Below are 24399 nucleotides of genomic sequence, written 5' to 3' on the forward strand. Positions count from 1 at the left end.
GAGGTTCCACCTGCACTGAGCACAGAGGCAGGGATTGCACAGGATATACTGGAATGTCAGATGAAATCATTTAGAAAAGATGGCTGTCACCATATGCTGGCCAGTGTGACCTTCGTGTGCATTTCACGTCCAAATAATACAGGATTCACTTATTCTGGGTGTTGTTTGCCTTTCTGTAACATACAAAATTTGCAACCACATTTCCTAAGTATTTCAAACGTAATTCTTTCTGGGCCATTTTAGCCCTTGTCAGAGACTGTGATAATGTGAGGAAAGGCCCATTGGAGCTGTCCTTACAGCCAGGCTGTGGCTCGGGTGAGACCTTCCCCAGCACATGTCCTTCCCGAGCAGCACACACGGCCTCCGAGGATCCTGACTCGTCCCTGGTGCAGAGAAAATGAACAGGGACAGCTGTGGCCACTCGGTGGGGCACGTTCTGACCCCCGTTAGACCAGTTTATATCTAGTTATTCATGCTGGTCTGAAAAAGGTTACAATCTGGTGCTTCATCTACTCTGTGCAGTACTAGAAGCTGAATTACCCCATAATTTGGGTCCTATTATTTTTGTCAAATAAAATCTGTACAAATGGTGTGGTTTTAGTTTGACAATTCAGCCCTGGGTTATTTAGGGGCTGCAGTAATACTATGACAAAGTATAGGAACAAAGATCAACAGCTGATGCTTGAACTCTGCAGTGAACCCACCTGCTATAATCCTGGAAATATGTGCTTCTTTATGGTGTTACATTCAGAAAAGCCAGTCAAACCAGGACTTGGGCTGAAAAAGAAATGCTCAGGTAGAAAGAAAAGGAACTCACCCTGGGTTTCCTGGGCTTCCAAAGCATACTCTAAAATGCTGGGAAATAGTCAATGTTTTATTTTTCTGGTGTAGGTCAAATATAATAACTAAATTCAACATAAAATATTATATTTATTATATGGATTCTTCAAATATATGCCTCAGTCAAGACATTAAGATGATGGGGAAAACTGCTAAGGCCGGATTGACTTAGAGGCTGCTCTGTAGCAAGAAGGAATCCTGCAATGACCAAAGGAGGACAGAGCAGGAAATTCAGGATAGCAAATGACAGTGCTTGCCTGTGGCTGCCTGTGGATAGCGCCTGGCATGGCACTGCCACTCCCCCACCATCCAGGACAGCGCCACAGCTCTGTGCCCTGGCACCTGAGCAGATGAAGGAGGTTATCATGTATCAACCTGCTGATCAAATCCATTCAGCTCTAACGACTTACGGGACAAGAGACCCCTTGCTCTCTCTCTAGAGCTTGATTTGTGCATGTGTGTGTGCACATGCAAATTACAGATACACACATGGCTTTCACACTCATGGATATAATATGTTGCAGTGAATTGCTTAGCCTGCTGGTAAGTCTGTTTATCATCAATTTCCCTGAGGCCCGACTCGTCTCTTAAGGACCTATTCTTACTTTCCAAACCACTGAACTGCTCTGACTAACCAACCTCATTTAAATTAATCTGTCAGATGTGAAAGTTTCTTGCTTTTTATAGCCCCAAACCCAGCTCAGTTGTGCCACAGCAGCTTCTTTATACATTTTAAGTGCTACGAAAAAACCCACTGATATCCTAGAGTAGGGCAAGCTGGCAAACCTGATGGCCACGGGGTGGTCCCTTTGGCATGGCTACACTGAGCCCGGTAAAACGCTGGCTCTGGCCAGGCTTGCTCCTCCACCTCAGCTCCAGTCTGGCACAGGGATGGCCAGGACAGGAGCATTCTCTGTAGATTAACACATCAGCAAGCAGCCTGGGCTGCCAGTTTTGGGGCACACTAGAGAAATTTATAATTTCTGGCCCTGCTGCTCTAGCTGTCAGGGGAGTGCAGAGATATTCCAAGGCTGGGGCTACTTTTCAGACAGGGTGGTCAGATGGAAATGGACCAGATGCACTGGTGGGGAATATTGAAGGCTTAAAAAAAATAGAGGCTATTGCCATGGAAGAACTAGAAAGGAGGAGAAGGTACATGAAAAACATCAGAAGGGGGAAGCAAAGGCCTGGTATCAATAGGTTGAAATGTGTAGTGATTTACATGCTCATTTGACAAGCCTGTCCCTGTGGCAGGGTTTGCTGTGGAGGAGGGCAACGTTCTGTTGCTAACAGCCAAGGAAGTTCCTACTTACTCTTCTGTCTTTGGCTCAGTGATGCCAAAAATCCCCAAATTAAATTCTGTTGCATTACTTATCAACCAGCTTTTTATTGGGATTTCACAGTTGGGAGTGCTGGCACTGTGCCAGGTGGCACCAGCTCTGCTTTCTTTGGGAAGGGACGGGAAATGATTGATCAGCACTGAAAGCCTTTGTCTGCGCTTCAGGATTGCTTGTTACATCTTTGGGAGTGCAGTCCTGTTAACTGAGCTACCTCATGCTTGTTTGTACATGAATTCAGAGTGCCTAAACAAAATAGTTAATATTTCTGGGTTTTGGCATCCTTGACAGGTGGACTGAAGCAGGTTTGTGCTGCACAAGCATCAGGACTAAAATCAAGAAGAGAAAGCACACTATCAGCACTATCATCAGTCATCTGATGAAGATTTTACATAATCGACTATTCTGTTAGTTTCTGATCTGAGCTTTTCTGTGTCCTAAGTTTGGGCTGACTCTCAGGTCTTTGACTCAGAGATTTGCCTTTTGATCTCCTTGTTGAAAGTTACTCACAGGTGACCCTCTGCTCTCACTGAAAACAATTTCTTTGCATCTCTAACACCAACACTGTCCCTTTACTAGCAACAATGCCACTTGTTCAGCAGAACATACACCTGATTCCAGCAGTTTAAAAAGAAACCAAAATACTGCCTCTTCCCCTTCCCCCAGCTATGTTTTTTTAATCTACTGTATCACTTAATTTGTGGGGAAAACAAAAAGAGAATAAAAAAAGCAGCCCAACTAGACATTCTGAGCATGGAGAGTTTTAAAGAATAGTTCTAAGTTTAGCAGCTAAACTACAAGATCTCACAAGGCAGTGCTGGTAACTGCAGTCACACAGTGCTCAGCTTCACTTATTCCTCAGCTTCAGAGAAGACCAGATGCAAAATAATCTGGTTAACATAAATACCCAGTTCAAGATGGAGAATTTCTGGCTTTACCTACCCATATGGTTCAAGAAAAAATTGTATAATCTGAAAATACTTTAAGAAAAAGATTAACAAAACTGCAGGAACACAAGATGGCTTTGTGCTGACAGTACAAATCTGGAATTGTGGGGTTCTTGATACTCTCTCTTGACAAATCCCACAGGTTTTCTGCATAAAGTGACCAAATTACTGAGTTTTCTTCCTTCATTGGTAATATGGGGACAGTCGCAGCATGTTTGGGGGCTTAATTAATATTTGTAAAGCACTTTGAGCCTCTCAGATTGGAAGTGCTGTTAGCACATAGTACTGATACTAATTATTAAAACAGAATCAGGCTCTGTGGATGTCTCACAGCTGGCACCTGCAAACCCAGGGATTTTGGAGGCTGTTCCCTAAAAGAAATTTTTCTTGAAAGAAGAGGAAGTTTTAAAGTTGATTGTTTGACAAGGATGGGCTTTGGAGAAATATTCATAGACTAAGAACAGATTTTCACTCAGTGGACTTATAGAAAACTTTTAAAAGTTTCTAGAGATTTGGGACATCACTGTGTAACTGAGACAGTTACACACAAAATCCCTGAGTACAGGCCAAAGCCATGCTGATGGGAGAGATTTCTCTTTGTGCTGCTGCAGCACTGCCCTGAGTTGATCTACTCTAAGAGGCATTTCTGTAACCACCATGGAGAGAAGTCTCTAAGGTCTATGTTCCTTTGAAGCCAAATGAACTACAATACATTTTTAAAATGCATTTTTAAAAGCCTTCTCCCTTTTTTTGGTGTTTTTCTGTTTGTTGTTATTGTTGTTTTGGGATCTTTTTTTAATTTAGCACTAAATTTTTTCTATTTTCAAAATTGGGAACTCTAAAAGCTGAATTGTGCTTCTTGTAATAGGTATTGTACTGGTGGTACATTAGGAGAAGAATGACACAGTGAAGATGTATTTTAAAAGGAAGGTTTCATTTGGATGTGAAAAAATATATTTCAGTGTTTGTTTTGATATGGCTCGTGCGTTTTAATGCAACTGTTAAAAAAATCAGTCTTTTACAAGTTTAGTTTTTGTTTCTTGCTGCATATTGCACAAAACATGAGCGAACTGATGGGTTTCAGTGTTTACCTTGTGCCTTAGGTTCTCCTGGTACAAGCTGGGGACAAATTATTATTATTTCACATAAACTGCAGATGCTTGTTTAGAGGGTGTTTTCAGCTGTTTGGATAGGAGGGCAAATGTTCCTATTTCAAACTCATATTGAAGAAGTATTACTGCAGGCCTGGTTCCTAGGGTATATCACCGTGTCCCACAGCCATAGGGAGGAGGAGGAGGAGGAGGAGGAGGAGAAGATTCAGCAGGCAGGAATTGTGCAGCAAGATTCATTTATTTAATTATTTTACAAACTCTTTTATAGACTTTTTTCTTCATAGTCTAATTGGACAAAGGATCAGCCACCCCTTGGGGGTGATTGGCCAAAATCCCAAAACATCCATTGTCAAAATATTTTTCTACTATACCATAAACAAGACTTTTCAAGGTTGCAGGTGGCTTGGTTGTTTACATTCGCTGCTACCCCTTCTGTGAGAGAGAAAAGTGTCTCAAGGACTTAGAAAATAGCAAGAAAATCCTCCCTAACAGCATTTTTGTACCTACAATGAAGAACACTTTTAACAATCTCTTTTTCTCTGTAATTAGTGATGTGTTGAGAAACATTCTTCTGCTAAGCAGAGGACAGAAGGGAATGAATCTGTGCTTTGCAGCCCCTCCACAGGATCTGGGGCTGAGCAGTGGCTTCTGAGGCCAGAACCTGCTTTTTGCACCCCTAGCACAGTAAGGATAATGAATAAATACTTTGTAGTGAGATACGAAATGTTCACAGTTCCTGCTCAAAGCCTGCAGTTGTTTGTTTGGCTAGGAATATTTTGCTGTTCAGTATTGTGGCAGTAGTACTAATGACAGAAATTCAAAAATTATTATGCAAGCAACTGTTACGCAGACTTCTCCCCCCCCTTTTTTTTTTTTTAATTTTTGAAACTGCCCCCTGAGCAACTTCCTGACACCAGAGCCTTCTAACATCTCTAAATGTTGCTGACTGAAAAAACAAACAACACTGTCACATTTGGAAAGTCAAAGCAGAAAAGTGTCTCATTTGTAGAGCGATTCATTTCGATTTTCATCTTGCTGCTGTCACTGAGGATACATGAACAACAGCAGTTGGTATTGTCAGGAGACCTAAGCAGACCTGTTTCGTTGGCTGACTTGACAGCTGTTCCATGAAAGAGATTCATGCTCACAAAATCAGAAAAGTATGAAGACCACATTTTCTTCTTAACCCTTTCTTGCCTCACTGTACCTGTGTTATACTTTCATAAAAAATCAAAGGGAAGGATCAGGTTGCTGTGGAAAATAGCAGAGAGACTTGATTTAGCAAACTGCCATGTGTCTGATGTGGCACTCCCTGAAGCAGTGTCTTTGATGTTGTTTGGGTCTGCACAGCTGTCTGGGGAAATTAAACACAGGGGTCTGGTTCCCCTGTTAACACAAGCAGCACATAGCAGGAAAGAAGTTTACATTATTCTCTGAATAATCCATTTCTCAGGCAACCTGGATCCTTTGTTCCTTTAGATCAGCAAATATGCAAATATTTAAATGTTTTTAAAAGTGTACTTTCTTCAAGTTTTCTGCTTCCTTTAGCTTTGAAAGAAACATATTATTTTTAGCAGGTATTATTGCCATATGTTTGGGTTTTCTAAAGAGTAAGGATTTCCTATAACAGTGGGCTTAACTTGGCTGTTCTGAGGTAGAGTTCCTAACACAGCATCTGTCTGCATGCTCAGCCCTTGATACCAACGTGATTTATGCAGAAGAAGAGTTTGTCTCACAGTTGTGTACAGGAGAGGCACTTTAATATCCAGTTGTTTAATAGGAGTGGTGCTGATGGCCCTGCACTAACATGCATTCGTGATGTTATTCCCTTCAGCTCCTGCTGCAAAGCTCTGCAAGTTCATCATATGGTACCAGGAGGTGTTGTGGCTGTGAATTGTTACAGTCAATGGGAAATAAAAGACTGTGGAAATGAATCTTCATGAGAAAGTCAAGCTTGATAAAAAGCTGTGCTCCATCACAAATATAAATGCCTCAGCAATTACACTAGAAGGATGCCAGGTTTCAGGAGTGTTTAGTTAGGGCTGGGGAGTTTGGTTCGGACTACACTGGAAAAAAAAGTAAAATAACTGGAATACGTGAATGAAACTAGGGCTGCTTCTTCCAGTTAGCCCTGCGTGGGGTGAGGTAACTGGTTTGGTCTGCAATCATTTCTCTGTGCTCAGGATTAGTCATTTTAAACAAATCACCCATTTATCTGGGACGAGTGTCTTGGATTGCCTCTACAGAAGTCTGATCTAATTATTTCAATAATTATAGATACTCTGTTAAGGGTGAAGCTTAGAAAAGCTCCTTGAGATCATACACAGAGATTTTGTTGGCTCTTTAGGGTTTTCCTGCACTGGGACATGTGTTACCTGTAGCATTTGCCTTCGCAGTTAGGTAGGAAAACAAGCCTCAGTGTACTTTTTCTGCCGACGTGGACATGAGCACGGGCTCTGCAGTGCAGCGATGAGATCCAGCTGCCTAACCCAGGAAAGCACAGAGGCACTTTACTCATTGAGTGTTACCACTAAAAGCCACGGACAGGACTGCCCTTGTTAGCAAATAGTGCTTCCATTAGGATGTGTTTACTGAACAAGTCTATTAAATATGTATTCAACACCTCTCTGACGTGCAGATGTTTGTATGGAGGTGCAGGTGACACTTGTGTGAAATAACGCTCAGTAGCCAGGAACCTTTTGCTCGTGAGCCACTGAAGCCATGTTAAATACAGCCCTGCTTTTCACAGGACATTTTCTGTGGCTTGTACAGCTGCTCCCAAAACCAGACTCAAACAGAAGAGCTCAAAGTGATTGAATTACTCTGGGGGGCTCCTGCTGTACTCCGCAATGTCATCCTTGTGCTGCTTTCTAAGACAGAAGAAAGAAATGACAAAGAGCTCTCTCAGATGGGGCTGTGGCACTTTCTTACCTGCCCACAACAACAAACCTGATGTTCACGAGTATCTGGAGGCTGCAGCCAGAAGTATTTGTACTGTAGACAGAAGCACAAGTCCTCATCCTTTCTCACCGATTACCAAGCAACCACAACCTGTGAGTAGTTGCTTCTCATTACAAGCCTTATCCTGAAAAGTGCTGCTGAGCACCCGAGACCTTTTGTTTATTGGCTTGTTTAGGACATGCAGTGAATTTAAGCAGTGAATGTACGTGTTCAGAGGTAGTGTTGTATTACCTAATTATCTGCCATGTAGGACCTAACAGTGAGGTTGAAATATGAGGGACACAGAAACAAAACTGCAGGTTGTTTTAGAAACCTGTCTTTTCAAAGTAAGCCTCAGCTTAGTTTTCCAGAACTGCTGCTACTTACAGAAGTCATTCACCTGACTTTTTTTAAAAGTGTGTAAGCAAAACTAATTAATTACTTCAAGCTCAGCATGCATGGAAGTGCTTTGCTACATACAGACCTGCAGTCAACTATTATCAACTTTAATTACCAAATGCAGTGCTTTTTTATCTACATTTAAGCGCTCATGCCAGTTTTTTCAGCCCAAAGGCTCCTGGGGCAGTTTGTATGTTGATACCTTAATGACCAAGTATCCATAACAAGTTTTTCACAACCTGGGAATTTCAGTAGGGGGAGGGAACAGTCTGGCTGTATTGTACCACGGCACATTCTTCATTTTCTGGGCCATGCTATCATTCAAATGCAGCCCTGACAATTTTCCTAAGTGTGATGTGCCAAGAGCCCCCACACCCCACACCCCTCAGATGTGTGCACAGGAATTGGTGCAGTCCTTGCTTTACATGTTGGGCACAATGAAGGACTTGACTGTCTTACTGAGACTGTAATATTCATTAGCAACGGAGTCTAGATGTTTTAAACAAGTCTGCCTCCTCCAACTCCTTTTGAATTAATAAATTATAAGTTAATTAATTATGTGATTTTATCCCATTTCCTCCTAAAAGCAATCCTACTGAGATTTTAACATGTTATTACAGTGAAGTCTAGGTGTTTTAAACAAAGCCACCCCTTCCAACTCCTCACTCTATCATTAATAAATTATGAACCAATTAATTGCGCTTTTCATATCCTCCCTGTCATATGCCTCTTATATTCTGATAGATAGTTTGGTACTGAGCATGTGAATTTTTATAATCTATTATGGAATGACTGTAGAATTACTATTAAGAAATAGTTCAAATCTGGGTCTCTTTCCTTGAGAATATGATTTACTCAGGAAGAGCTATCATATTATTTGATTTACATAGTATGAATTAAGATTTTAAATTCCTCTTATACCAGTTTTGTAGTATTTGTTGTATCATATAATGACTACAGATATAAGACAATCTATTTTTTTCCTGCAAAATACATGAAAATTTCGGACATTATATACCATATGAGAGGGTGAACATGAGTATGTATCTATAAGCAAGGGACAGAAGAAAGAAAAATAAAAGCCCACTGGAACTGGCTGGAAAAAAATTCAAAAGCTGAATAAGCAGTATTTCCTTAGTATTTCAGTACGATATTAATCCAACCTCTACTGTACATAACAATCTCTACAGCAAACAACAACTGTAGGATCCCCCACTTTGGTTTTCCTATAGTGAAATAAAGCTGTTTAGTGAAATACACAAATCAGGAAATCCGTGTTTTCTGAACCTTGTTTTCTCACTTGCCCTTTAGCAGTGTTTAAACACAGACAGCTGAAACAGGGCTTAGTCCCTGGTTAGCGGGGATGCAAATCTGCTCGGTGTGAGCAGAGAGGAGCCCTGCAGGGAGCAGGGATTGCTGCTCCAGCCGCCGCCTGGCACCGGGCGGGGCCTGCCGGCTGCTGAGGATGGAAATTCCAGCCCTGCTGCTCCCACTGGTTTGTCAGGATCGGCTGTTCGGCCAGCAGGGGCTGCAGGGATGAAGCAGCGGGAGGGAAGGGAAGGTGTGGAGGTGGTGATGTTGTCCCCTCCGTGCCTTGGCGCAGGAACGAGCGAGGAGAGGGTGCATGGCACAAGTGTCGCTCCAGTTCCGTGTCTGCACTTCTGGGAAGTTTCCTCTTCTCAGTGGTGGCAGCTGCAGAACAGGATTGGGCAGAAATCACACGTGAAGCAAAATCATGAGAGAGCTCTCCATCCTCTTTTGTTTCCGTTTTGAAGGTGACTATCAATTGGATTCTTCTCCTTTTGTTTTTTTTTTTGTGCAGAGATCACCCTGACTGTAATGTGGTGTCGCTGTTGTCCACAGGGACAGCGAGAGGAACGACACGGAATTCAGGTCCAGGATAGAATGGGATTATTTCATTGATTACCACCTCATTTATATAACTTGATTCGCAAGAGTGGCAAAACATTATTGGGTGCTTGACCATCCACCTCCCAGAGTGATTGGCTGAACTGTATAACACCTATTTCAAAATATTTTCTTCAGTGTACCGTAACAAAACAAGTTTGCACCTGTGAGATAAAGCCTTGGTTTACGAAATAGCAAACCGTTTCTCAGCTCGTTTGTGTGAGAACGAAGACTTTCACAAGAGCCAAGCAGGAAAATTTCTCTGCCAGCTTTTTTAGCATCCAAAATGTGGTTACTTGTGGAGGCAAAGTCAAGCCATAATTTCAGAAAGGCTGGTTCCTGAAGGTGAAGCCTGTGAGACTGAGAGCCTGCAAGGCTCCTCCAGTGACATTGGTATTTCCCTTGTTTTCTGCCCAGTAAATTCAGATTCTGTAACATTAATGACTGCTGAAGATTTCAACAACCCATATTCTCACTCTCTGTATTGGAAGGGGGGAAATAATAAAATTAATGTATCCCTTAATACCTATATGCACTGTGTTAATTTGCCAAATGGAAAAAGTTCTGCTCTGAAGGAGTAGAGAAACTGAGGTAATTAATATGTTGTATATACAGCTAGTGCATCATAGATCTTGTTGAGCCTTTACTGTGTCACAAAAAAGCAGCAAAGGTTTCAGTTGGGGACCACAGATCTTTCCAGCATATAAAATTTGACATAAATCCATTTCCAAATTGATATTCTAGTATTTCAGCTCCTATAGAAAACTTGTGCATTTTCAAAAAGGAGGACGAAGCAATAGAATCTATTACCCATTTGGTTTATTGTGATTCTTGCCTGTAAAGCCAGAATATGGATATTTAATTAAGTTTGATCGTTATAAATTTCTCAATCCTTAAACCAATGCTAAAAATAGAAATGCCTACTGAAAAATAGAATATACTCCAGTCACTCAAAATAAATTGATCACAAAATGCTGTCCTTTATTATAGTGAATCTCAGTTCTAGGTGTTTATCAGCTGAAACACAAGTTGCCGTTAAAACTTGAAGGATAACAGGGTAATAAATAGTGAGCAGGTGGGAAAAGACATCCTGTGTCTGATGATTACATGTGTTAGAGTGGTAGTTCAGAGATGACTTTAATAATAGAGAAGGCTGCAGCCTGCTGAGCAGCTGCATGACAATGCGTCCTTGACCACTCACACAACATGCCTGAGCATCCTGCTGCACTTTGGAGCTTCACACAAGGACAGTTGGCTGCTAAAAATAACTTAAGAGATAACAAACTAAAATATTAATATGTTGTGGGATGCCATGATTCTGTGCACACTGAGCAGGACTGCCATGCAAATGATCAATCTCCAGGAGGAGAAGAAGGAATTAATTCTCATATTGCCACATTGAAATGGCTTAAATATGCACCAAAGCTATTTTCAGTGACCAGACAATTGCATCCTGTATGGCCTTCTGAATGTGAGCTGACAGCCTGCTACAGCAAAGTGCAGTGCAATCATTTTTGGGCTTGAGCCAGGCATATCAATTGAATCATGGCTCCTCCATAGCAGCTCAGTGAAAGAAATGCAGAACGAGCACATCATTTCATACTGAACAGAAAGCTAAGGGTTTAATGACTGCTCAGGGACCTCAGGCAAGATTCCCATCAACACAGTTAGCCACTGTTGTTTTCAAAGGAGCCATGAGGTAAACACTGAAGCTGTAGGAATTTACTGTGTGTCCCTTGGCCCATGTGAAGGCTGCCAGCATGCCTACATGCGACGTTTATTAAATACAGCAGAAAGCCTTTCTTTTATGCCACTTGACACACTTATGAAAATTAGGGTCTTTAGTTACATGAATTTTTGGCTTTTAGAAGGTCTCCTTATGCTACTGATAGACCTTCTGCATTAATGGTGCTTACATCTTCTATCTAAAGTTTTAAGTGAGAGTGACATTGCTGTCATGTGATAAAAAGTGCAAAGGAGTTCTTCCCTGGGCCTTGAGCACACAGACCAGGAAAGAGTTGAGCCTGTTTAGTACTTCAGATTGCATTTGTGCAAGGATTTAACTGCTGAAACAAAACCAGCAAAACAGATCAGTCAATGTCATAATCTGAGTTGAGTTTGGAATTGCTCATTGATTGAGAGGGTAGCAAGGATTGCACTTCTGCAATGGAAAAGCTGTGACGTCCCTGAGGTTGATGAGACCAGCTCAGACCAGCTAATCAGCTGTGCCAGGCATTCCTTTTAGGTACAGAGGTGTTAATTTAGAGCAAGAACAGATAAAACACACAAAGGGGATTATTTTTATCCTTTTTTATCTGTATGTGGGGAGAGAGATGCAGGTATATATTTAGCTGAAAAATAAGCTATCTTTGAGCTAATTTCCTGTATGATAGTAATGATTCCTCTTCTAAATAGATTTATGCTTTAACAAAGTACAGGCAGTACAAACGCTTAACACAAGCAGCTCTACTGGTTAATTAACTCTTTCAGCATGTGTGCAATGCTATCTGCAAAACAATACCTGGTGTAGATGACATAATTAGCCAGAGAAATCCAGCAGGTAACCAGCTCTCCTTAGCTTTCCACAAGGACTTCTGTAATGGAATTACAGTAACTGAAGATCTGATCCTATTATCTGTAATGTGTCAGGTAAATTTTAAACTAAATCTTCCAATGTATGTTCTGATAGGAATGCCTGCTCCACTAAAGAGCAGCCAAAAGATGTTCTTTTGTAAACCACTGCCTGAAAAAGGCAGCTGGCTAACAGGGTTTGGCACTGAGTGAGGGTGGGGATGAACTTGTATGAGGAAAGGAGTAGTTGCAGTGCTGTGGACCTCACCAGCTGGGCAGGAATCTTGCAGTTCTTAAAGAACATCCATTGTTTCTCAGTAAAAGTTAAATAATTTCTGTTAGAGGTGAGCATCAGCAGTACAACTTCAGATCGGAGCTGGTGCTGCTGTGCTGCTGGGAGGTTCCAGACTCTCCTTTTGCCTGTGTATTTTGCTGGTTTCTATGGACTGACCAGGTGCATACTATGTGCAGCCTGTACTTCCAACTCTGAACTAGAGGCAAATTCCATCTTTCAATCGATCCACCCAGCAATATTCAAGTGGCATTCAGTAGCAGCATAAACATTTTGAATGGATCCTATTCAGGTAATGTTTTCTTTATATTTTGCCATTTGATAGTGGAACAAATATGATTATTCACTGTCTTTTTCACCAATAGCCTTTTTGTAAAGCTTGAAGATAGGGAAATCCTGAAATACATTTTTCTCTTGGATCATTTAACAACTCCAGGCTTGATCCTGTAAGCTGTAGGTAGTGCAAATGCACAGCTAAGCCACTGGTAGGATTAAGGAGGATGCTGTATTTATCTCAAAGAGCAGTAGGACAAAGTTGACATTAAAGTCTGCTGTGCTCCTGGAGTCTGAGGATAGTGCTGCCTGTGTAAGCCACTGTGAGCCACTGGGCTGTGGCTGCAGGGACTGTACTGCACCCCAGCTGCTGCCAGCACTGCTGTAGTTGTCCCTCCTGACACCCTGGGCTCCCACCTGCCCTTGGAACCCAGTCCTTGCTCCTTGACAGACCAAGGTATTATGCATCACCAGGGGAATCTCAAATCTTTAAGGACTGGTCCAGCCTGTGCATGCTTCTGCTGCCTCCCCAGTGGGAACCAACCTGCCACCCCTGCCTGTCCTGTGAGGCACCTGGTGCTGCTCTCTGTCCTCCAGGTGTGAGCAAACTGTGCTCCAAGACACACTCAAGTTGGCCTTGGCGAAAGGTGGATATAATATTACTATTACTATCACCACCACCACCACCACCACTAGTTATTGTATTTTAAACATGATTTAAAATTTTTTTTCACAAGCATGAGGTTTTTTCCAAATCTCTTTCTCCCGCAATCATGTGATTATGTGAGTAGTTCTCATTTCATGAAATAAGTGTTCTGCCCTCATCTTAACAGAAAAATATTAAAGATGACTGTAAAAAAACCCAAAACCTCTACTATGTTAAGATTAACCAAATAAATACAAAATAATTTTTTAAAGCTTGAAAATTGATAGTGAGTTTAATTAGCCTTCAAAATACAGGTGCTATAGGTTCTTTATATCTTCAGTGAGCATTTTTAAATGAAAACACTGAACAAAAGCAGCTTTAGAAGTGTAGAAGCTGAAATATACAGTAATACCACTGAGAGACAGAAAAAAATTTTGCAATGAGGGAAGAAGGGAGGAGTGTAGGTGTTCCTTTGCTTAGTTTCTCACAATCCTTACCCTGTTTACACAGAGAAGCTTTTCTGTCATTATATCACTCCGCAGTGTATTAAGTATAAAGCAAATATTCACACTGTGTCACTGGTTTTCACAGGAGTAGGCACATGATTAAGGTTTAGCATGTATGACTACGTTTGCAAAATCAGTGCTTCAGGCAAAGTCTTTCCAAAAAGGTCCCTGTAACGCGGTGTTAGATAATCATAGATGTGCTGTGGATAAAACACTTTAGAAGGTATGGAAATGGATTTGAAACTATATGAAATACACTTCAGAGATTCCCACAAAGTCAAGTCCTTGTTGAACAAGAAAATGCAGAGGGCTGACAGGCAATAACTTCCCAGGCAGCTCCTGGTGGGTTGAGGCTTTAAGGTGACGTTGGAATTGCTCATCTGCTGGATATGCAGCAGACTTGTCCGTGGCAGCTAGTGGGGAGCTTCCAGCTTTTGGCAAAAGGTTAAGAAAAAATGTTATGACAGCCACAGAGCATGTGTCAGAAATGTCATTGCTGCTCCATAAATGAAAGTGAGCACTGCTGAAAATAGATGGGACTCTCAGGTATCACTGCAACGTCGTTTTCATGCACACTTAATCTGTGCATCTTTCATTAGTGCTAGGGTTTGGTGGATTCATCTGTTCAGCCTATGGGCCATCTGGAAATGAGACAACCTGCAATGGGACAGGAGATCCTGTGTGGTGATGCCTGCTCACAGCCACTGACAGAGGCAGTGGCTAAATTACATGCTAATGGTCACCAGTGTGGTTCCTGAGGTCACAGATTTGATGTACTTGCTACAACGTGCCTTTCTGTTTGGATTTTGGGGGTTTTGCAGCTACACAGATATGCAAGCTTAAATGAGCTTGGGAACAAAACCTGAACAACATCATAGAATAGTTATTATGAGCCCAAAAATACCATCACGGAATATTAAAGGATTGAGAATGCCACGTAGGGAGAGTCCAGGCTTCGCAAATGTAGTGAATGGCTTTTCAATCCTTTATATTTATGTATGCCTTCTACTGACTGTTAAATCCAGGGAAGTAGCAAAAATGTCCATTCCTTAAATAAAACCTGTAAATAATGTCTGAAGATTTCAGGCTATTTCATTTATTTATATATAAATATAAATATATAAAGTCATTATGAGAACCTTCTTTTTAGTTACATTAACAGCCCTCTAAACTTTCTACCTATTTACATGGACTTTCCCAGGGTATACATTATAGTGAAAAAGCATAAATGAGAATCAGACTCCATAAGGATAAGCAAACTAAACTTGATAACTATATTAACTGGTAAATTTTTGTTACACTTGAACACTGCCATCCTCTTTTTCCTTTTATTTTGAAGACCGCACTCAAGAGGGCACAGATAGAGAATATTTTGTGCAGACTGGGTGGGAGTTCCTTGCTTGCTTCTCCTCCAAAGGCATGTCTCTTTCTTGAGAAAATAACCACTAGTTCATTTACATATTAATTTCATGGCTATTCAGAAGAAGCACTTATATTACAAACTATAATGTAGGAAATGAATGAAACATGCTGCTCTGCTTTATCACACATGTGGTTCCAGAGAAGCAAGTGGCAATAATATTTAAAAATCAGTTTTGATTAAAACAGAAGAGCTGTATATTGACTGATCTAAATTCAAGCTTTGCAAAGTTGATAAAGCCAAGGTTTATAAGTTTAGTTACTTTCTGGAAACGACTTCACATGTTTGCATTGAATGTAATAATATAAGTAAATTTAAGTAAATATTCTATTACAATAATGTGACAAAAAGATTGGGCCTTGCAAGTTGATGGTTGGACTTGGTGAGCTTAGAGGTCTTCTCCAACCTTACTGATTCTATGAAAAAGAGAAATGTATAGGGTAACTAGCATTAAACCAACTGGAAGCATATTTTCATGCTTTTATATGCTTTGCAAAGCATGCATACAGTGTGATACGTACTGTCTCAGATGCCATTTTCATTCTTTGATGCTTTCTACAGCAGATTAATAACATTGTACAATCTGGGAGGCGTAAAAGAACATCCTGCTTCCTTTCAGAATGAAAAGCCAATGCACATCATTCCACAGGTCTGTGTGCCATTTTCATAAATGAAATTCACAAAATAAAAATCAATACAATTAAAATGTCATTTTCCTGGACCGATTGCTGTGTGTTGTTTACTCAGACTCAGAGAACTCCGAGGCTGCCCAGCTGGGGCTGCTGCTGCACTTTGGGTGCTTTCTGAAACAGCCCCACAGGGTTCCATCCCAGGTGCTCCTGATAAAGTCACCCAGAAATATGGCTCTGTAATCATGGGAAGCAGCTCAATCCAAGTTCATAAATGTCAGCCCTTCCAAATTAATGTGCATTCTGTGGGTCGCACACATTCCCATATGCCAAACTCATGTGTGCCAGCGCCAGCGGGAGCCCGTCCTGCGTGTTCTGGGCCCTCTCCTGCAGACAGGCATGCGCTGGCACGTGGAGGACAGAATGACATTCTGTTTAAATTAGCTTAGTGAATTTTCAAAAATCTGCTCAGAGCAGAGGCAGCATTAAAAAAATAAAGGTTAAAAGATAGTTCCTGTCCATAAATTGTGATTTTGAATTTTAAAAGGAACATACTGTAAAATCATTCCTGTACGCAAAGTCTGACACCGCTTGGCTGCATCATCCAGCCAGTCTCCAACACTCCCATGTAAACCAGGGGGAGTTCTGCTTCGAGCTCGCACAGTGCAGCTCATCACTACAGATACAGCACTAGAGGCTCAGAATTTACAACTAGCCTGACTAAAGTTGGATTACTAAACCCATAATCCTTCATCTGAATGAGTGCTCTCATTTTAAAAAGTGCAGTGTTCCGTGGGGATTGTTCGGGGGGGGGGGGAAGTGCTCCAGAAAAAAGTGTATTTATACGTAAAACTGCTGTGTTTGAATGTAGAAAAATAACATATTGAATTTTTTCTTTTGCAAGTTTTGTTGGGAAAAAAAAGAAACAAAACTTCTGAGGGACAAAATCTAGTGTTTGGTTGAAATTCAGTGACCTTAGAAATAAAATGGTTTTGTTTAAAAAATTCATTAACCCACTTTGTTGACCAGTTTGAATAATAAAATGATTTACTTAAAGGTTCAAGAATAAGCTTAGAGAACAAAAATTGATACTTTAGTGTGCCTTAGGATCCTGGATAGCATAGCAGACAATTAATACTGTTTGCTGAAATAGCTACCTTCCACTCTTCTGCTAATCACAGTCACAGTGGTTTAAGCCACCATATTTATCCAAAATAATTAAAATGTACATCTTCACAGAAAACTGTTGCATAGTTTTAATATTAATTTAACAAATGTAATCCCTATGAATGAGTCTTATCATTGAAATAGCAATAGGATTTTTGGGGTGTTGCTAAGCAGTATTGTAATTACAGGGATTGGCTACAAACTGCTCTTGTGAGGGGAGGCAATGGCTCATGAAAATGCATCAACCATTCACACCCTGTGTAATCCCCTAGTTCCTGTTGGGTACCACCTTCTTCCTGCAAGATTCATCTCAATTTCCATAGAAGGAGAAAAGATTGTAAAATCAATAAAATCATGACGGTTGCAGCTAATCTATTTTAAAGAAATCCTTCTAAGCAATGTGCATTATTAACACAATGAGATAGGTCTGTGCTCATGGGCTGTGCTGCCAGTCAGCTTCCCAGACACCAACATAACCACACAACCCCTCTGGTCTGCAAGTGTCTGACAAGTGTTTACATGTTAACATTCATTAGGAGATTCGGTCAAGCAATTCACGCTTGATTAATTGATTATCCCATGGTGACAGTTCATTTTTTGAAATATCTGCCAACGTGGAAGGAGGAGGACAGTCAGACCAATGACAAAAGACATTGATGGACAAACACTGGACTTATTGAACAGCTGCTGGAGTGACAGACCAGCATCTACAGAGTTTAATCAATGCCTCAAAGACATGGCAACACTATAAAGACTGTTTATTTCTTTTCTGTGCTCTTATGAATTGTTAATGCAATCAATACATATTAGCTTCATTTGCTGTTCGGTTAAAATGTAATATGAATTTTCCAAGTTAAGAGTTGCCTTTCTATCAGGTTTTATGCAATGAAATTTATGAGTCCTTGCAGATTTATGAGGTATATTGATGCCTAGAAAGCCAAACATAATTTTTGATTTTGTTTATTCCAGCATTACAGAATTAGTAAGAGTAGACATTGCTGGGCTTATTGAATAAATTCATTTCCTTGGCAGTGTGTGCATTTTGAATTTTCTTGAAGTAAGTCAGAAAAAGCGGATGTGTCAGCACAAGCTAGTAAATAGCAACTGCACTGCCAGAGGATTTCAAGCTAGAGCAGTGCAAGGGAGAAGCTCTAAACCAGAGTAAATTATGCACAGACAGTTCAAGTGTTGGAACAGATCATCCTTTGCTTAAATGGTACCAAAGCCCATGGAATTATCTAACAGACAAGTTTGGCCCTATGTTAATCTGCAGCAGATGTTTGACTAATGAATGATTTGAAAGAGCTTGAGTGTACTGTGACATAATTACCTGATACTGCAGTGTACTGCTTTCATAGCTTTTTTGCAGTCTTACTTATGCAGTAGAAACAAAAATGCAGAAGTCATAGTGTAAGTTTTCAGAACGATCACTTGGAGTATAAAGAAAGAAGAATCCCAAATCATGAAATGATTGCAGCTTATAAGTGAAGTCAGAACCAGACTGATCTGTGACCTAGCCACGGGCAGGTATTATTTTGAGCTTTGATGAGACAAACATTCAGAGAGCCGCTCTTCTCACATCACCCACCTCTACTCCCCTCCTTCCTCAGCATCCTCCTCCCTTGCACCTTATACACATAGCAGGACAGGGCAGGACTGTGCTGATGCAGCAAAGGTGGTTCTTTGGTGCTCTGGATCCCTTGTTACAGAGAAGCTGCTCAGGGAAGCTACTGTAGCTCACCTCTTTCCTGACAGCCCTGCCTAAAGATCTGAATTTGTTTTCCAAAAGTCAGTAGGAGTTCTCACTGAATTCAGTTGCAATTTCCACAACCATTGCTGCTGTCTTGTGAATTCCAAGATTTCTCAAATTGATCCTGAAGCTTGATGATTTCAGCAACAGGAAAGTGTCTTCTCTAAGTATCTCACTTTTTGCCATCACTGTGTCACACGTTTGGGTGAATCCCTCAATTTTTGGTCTTTGTCTCTCATGGAGCTCTAACCATGCAACCATCATGGGCTGCTCTGCCTGTGACCAGGGTGCCACAAACAAATTCAGATGAAGAACAAGGACAGCCATCACACCGTGTGTCTTCTGAATTATGCAACCGTTTGGGAGTCACAGAAAGCAAATTTTATGAACAGAAATCAAAAGATTGTCCTTCTCTGCCAACACAAAAGGAGTTCTGTAAAAAATATGAGTGCTCCTGGGTTAGGGCATAGCCTGTGTCTTACTAATGAGAATATTGAAGAACTGTTACCTGATAGCAGTTTATTCCAGAGCAGACTACCTTGCATTGTCTTCTAAACCATTACATACTGCTTGGTGCTAAAGAAAGGACATTTTAATGGATAGAAGGGCTGCTGATCTGAGCCACCACGGCAATTCCTATGCTCCTAATAACAGAGGCTGCTGTCATTTCAGTGACAATTAGCAGGCAAATCCTATTACAGGAATAAGATTGCCTAATCCTCGACTCTGGTACATGCTATTCACTATGATAGCTTTTTAATTATAAGACTTGTGCAGGCTACAATACTTTGTGCAAAAAATACAGAAAATTCAAAAACTGTGTTAGACGACCTCACTCAAAAATGGCAAGTTAGGCACCTGCTATTTCAAAATTATTACTCCAACCCTTTTAATTAGCATAACTACTTCTCTGTGCTGTTCAGAGTGGTAATGGTAGGAGGCCCAGCAAGGTCTGAAGTGTCACTAGCAATTTTCCTCTTTGCTGCATTTTAAACTTGTTTACAAAGGTAGAAAGCAAGAAAAAGATACTTGGAGGGAGCCCACCAGGTGTGCTCTCTACTTGGTGTCTGTATCCTTTAAAATGTGTTCACTAGGTGCAGCAAAGAGAGAGAAACACTGCAGGAGCAGCTGGCTGCACACGGGGTGCCCTGGGCCCTGGAACAGCCCATGTCTGCTCCAAGAACCTTCTCCAGGTCCTGCAGCTCCATCCGTGAGGAGCAGCGGGGCAGTGCCTCAGCAGTGAGGAGATCCAGGCTCCATTTAACACCAGGCACTGTCTTAGGGCTTCTTGTTCCGTTGGCTCTTGTCCTTCTTTCTAATGGGAGCAGGGCTCACTCCATGAAATAGGAAATCTAGCCACAATAAGGTGAGTTCAGGGCAACCTGTACTCTCTGTTTACTTGGAGAATAGAACAATTCCCATGAAGGAGGATATAGAAGAATCTCTTTCAGTCTTGCACAAGCTGTCTCTGGACATGTGTAGTTGCATAATGAACCCTGTGCTTTGCCGCCTCTGCCTCTAACTAGTTCTTCTCTATGGGACTTTCTACTCTTCAGTATCTCAGGTTTTGCAAAGTATTTAGCACTACTAGAAATCTGCTAACATAGAGTTACCAGTAAGTGAGATCTTTTTCTTGTTTGAGGAAACACCATCTAGCAGTCTACGTACACCTGTAGACCCTGTGAGCAGAACTCAGCCCCGAAGGCTGGGCCACCACTTTAAGTCAGTGTAATGTTACTAAGGACTCTCCATATCAATGCATTTTAAAATCTGTCCATTATAATTTCTGTTTGACAGAGCTAGATTAAGTACTGTGGCTCTCTGTTCCCATGATATATGTGTTATTCCTGGTCTTTTATTGTACTTAATAGTGCCCTGGATTAACTTAGCTGTGAGTTGGAGGCTCAGACTGCTGAAGGTGTGCTGTCTTGGACTGATGCTCTTTCCAGTTACCACAACTAAGTATCAGTTACAGCAATGACACAAAGCAATGAACAAGCCTTAAAAAGAATATTGTTATCATTTTTCCCAAAAATCTATTTATTATTTTTAGCAACCTACATTACTCATTTCTCTTATTCTTCCCCAAAACTCAGAATAGACTTACTCAGTAACTCCTTCACTTACAAGTATCAGTATTATGAGTCTTTGTCATGCTTTGTATTTTGTTATCCCAAGACTCTAAATCTGTTCCTTTTCTCTTCCATGTTATCTTTAACATCTGTATAACAAAAGTGCTGCAAAAGCTATTGGAGAAAGATCAGTCTGTCTGACAACATCATTCTTTGCAGCACGGCAGATTTTGAATAGAGGCCACCAGCTCTGCAAGATGAAGTAGCATTCTCTTTAACAAAGGAGGATAAGCATCAGAGGCATCTGGGGAAAACCTCTGATTCAAAGTGCTGTACTTGAATATGAATTTTAACCAGTAATAAGAAAAAAGCAGAGTATCATGTTCAGTAAGCTGAGTTCAACTCTACTGAAGCATAGGGGCTGCAGAAACTGATAAGTTCTTGGGACACAATCCAAAGTGAGTCAAGAGAAAAGTTACTACTCTCTCCAATGGTCTTTGAATCAGGTTTTCTTAAGCTATTTTTAAGTACATGGACCTCCACCTGCTTTAGGAGCCAACATAATCATTGAGCAAATTAGTTATTTATGTGTATGAGTGGCTAAAGCAAGCCAAGGAAGATCCATGTGCCCGGTGCACCAGAAGGTTGAAAGCAGAGGTGTCACTGAAACCTGCTGAGACTGAGCACTGCTGCTTTAGGGCCTTCCCACTCTAACTTGCCTGTAGCATTTCTGGATACTGTCCCCTTCCAGTCCCACTCACTTCCATAGGGGCTTGCACTGTTGTCTGGGCAGAGGGACAGTGACTGAATGGAAGTACAGCTTAAAGGATGCACCAGCTGTAGCAGAGGCTACGTGCATCACTTCTGCATTATTTTTTGGGAAAGCTGAATTTTAAAACAAACTAACCCTTCTGAAGCTTTGGTTATTTCCCCAGATGTATCTTCCTGTTGTTTCAGATATAGAAAGAAATGTTAGAAGAGATCTGAAATATGTATGTTTGCAGGAGGTTAAAATGTGGGTTGCTGTGAGCAGTTGAAGTGTATCTAACATGATCTGTACACAGCACTGCTCACTGCTGGAGCCATGGATGAGCAGTACAGGGAACCACAGGGAGGGGGGGAGAGCTCTGCACCCTCAGAGACTCATCCTCAAAAGTTCTCTGAATAGTGGCTTCTGAAGAAATCTGGGGCTGGGATTTTTCCCTGTAACCCTGAGTGAGGCTGCAAAAAGGGCTATGGCTGACCATGCTTCTGCACTGGCCCAGTGAGGGAATGCAACTTTCCAGCTTGGTGGTTATTTGTATCTGGTGTAGAGCACTCCTAATATGCTTTACTTCAATCTCCTTTTGGAGAGATTATTTCTGGTTTACAGTTCAAACCAAATGCATAGCTTTAGATGCATTTCTGGTTACTATACCCTTTAAACTGTAGCTTCAACATCCATTAAGTCTGTGACCTACTAAAATTATTTTGTGGATGTACAGACCTCTTTCTATTGAGGTTTGCTAGGTGTAACCTTAATTTTCTTCCCTTTGTTTTGGACCTTTTAGTTACCTTAAAAGCAATCCATGGACTTGAAAATGTAGTGTAGAATGGTTCCCATATATTTTGCATACCCTGACCTGGCCACCCCTCCTTGGAGGTCCAAGCCATGGGGTCTGGCTTCAGCTCCTCCTCGTGATGGGAAACTGAAATTATCAGTGAAACAACTCGTGGATTGTCCCATTCTGTCTAAAAAACCTGCTTGGCCACCTGCACCTGGGTTCCCATTTCCCATTTTCCAGGTGCCCCTTAGCTATGACACAGCTGTGGAGAAGATGGACATGCAATCCAAATGCAGCTGTGCATTCAAGGAATCTTAGTTTTGTGAAATTCCTGAGAAAGAACAGTTAAGCTTGCTAAATAAAACAGAGACAGATTCATGCAACTAGACTACAGAAACAGTCATTACATGCAAAAGGTCTAATAAATGCTTTGTTTAGGGAGCAAAGTCAGAGCCAGAAAGCAGAATTGCCGTTTCCCAAGGTGAGCCTCTAACACCATGCACCTTTTCATGGAGAAGGAAATGGCAAATATTTTGCTGCTATCAAGACCAGAATCAATGTGGTTGCTTCTGGTTCCTCTAAATGACTACAAGAAGATGATTTGCCTTGCTAATTGTAGGTGCTGTTGTAGCAAATAAGGTTTCTCTTGGAATATGAATAATTAGCCCTTCATTTGAATGTTTTAACAGCATCAGTGGTTGGTTGCTAAAAGGACAGAAACACAGACACATTTAATTAATGAATATTAAAATAGAATTTTTGAAATGCTGTCTCAGCAGTTTTTGGTGAAATAGCTTTCATTTTAATCACATGACTATCTGTTAGTGGTGGCGTGGAAGCTGTGATCAAAGTGGCTGAATGCTGTAAAAATGCCTAAAAATCCACACACCTTTCTGAACTTAGGAGCCAGCATTTGACTTGCATGCCCTAATTTGAGGAATCTGAAGTCTAATTAAGATTAAATGGCATAATTTAAATTTGTAATTGCATTACAAATTAATTAATTTGTATATTAGTTAAAATACACAAAGATCAAGGGACACAAGAATGCCTTCACTGTTTAAGGTAGGGACAGGCTGGAAACAGCAGGTGTGGATGTGGGAGATGAAGGATGGCAGTGTGCTGGGAGGGAGATGGGAGGCAGGTCAGTCCTGCTCCCCAGGCCACCTCACAGGGGATGTTTTAAATTCCGAGTTTCTTTCCCTACGCAAAAATATAAATAACTTAAACACACAGTAAAGCTGGTGCTGCAGAAATTTCTTCCCAAAGGCCCCAGTAAAAGGGGCAGGAGGTGCCAAGCTGGCAGCTGCATGTGCTGAGTGCTGCTGCTGATCTGCTCAGGATCATTTAGGGCAAAAAGGAAAGTCTCCACACTTGGAAGGGACTGTGGGGATGGCACATCCAAGACTGATGTGAAGGGTAAATCAAGTACAATTCAGCCTTTGAAGCTGAAGGGGAAAACCAGGAAAATCCCCTTGTCTGTACTGTAGGTTTCTGACTTCTAGTCTGTGATTTCATGGAGGAAAGAAATTGTGGTTCTGAATTTCTTTTAGGAATGGTGTCCTTGGCTTATTAATTCACTTTATGTGTTGTCCAAATTGGGGGGGGGAAGGGCTGCATTTGTGTGGGGTGGTATTATTTTAGAAAATATCTTAGTTAATTATTATCTCCTGAAACATCACCTAGGAGATACTCTTTCTCTGACATGCAGCTTGATACTTCATGCAGGAAGAGGTAACTCTTCCATAGTTCATTAAATTATGTTGTGGTGAACTTATCTCCACTGGGTCGCAATTAAGATGTGAAGCCAGTGCCTTTAGAGGAAAAGACAGAGAATAATCAGAATATACTGAATACATAATTTGATATCTGGAAATAAGCAAGAGGAAAACTACGGTGTGCAAATGTGTAGACATTAAGAATGTATTATGTTTCAAAGATTTGTATATGGAAGTATAATATAATTATATAATTACTGTTCCTTAGAAATATTTAGTGCCTTAAAAATTCCAGGTGTTCTTTCTAAATTTGTTAACTACTGTAAGG

General features: G+C 41.0%; 1 protein-coding gene and 1 long non-coding RNA gene across 14 annotated transcripts in view; one reads left to right on the plus strand and one right to left on the minus strand.

Annotated features, from left to right (window-relative positions):
- The window catches only part of CHST8 (carbohydrate sulfotransferase 8), a 188108-nt gene that overhangs the window by 110555 nt on the left and 53154 nt on the right, over positions 1-24399 (minus strand). The window lies entirely within an intron of this gene.
- Positions 9090-10006, plus strand: LOC125331912. The gene is made up of 2 exons (XR_007206268.1): positions 9090-9350; positions 9439-10006. It is a non-coding gene; the product is annotated as an uncharacterized LOC125331912 (long non-coding RNA).

This window comes from Corvus hawaiiensis, chromosome 12 (assembly GCF_020740725.1).
Source record: "Corvus hawaiiensis isolate bCorHaw1 chromosome 12, bCorHaw1.pri.cur, whole genome shotgun sequence".
In the NCBI taxonomy this organism is placed as follows: domain Eukaryota; kingdom Metazoa; phylum Chordata; class Aves; order Passeriformes; family Corvidae; genus Corvus; species Corvus hawaiiensis.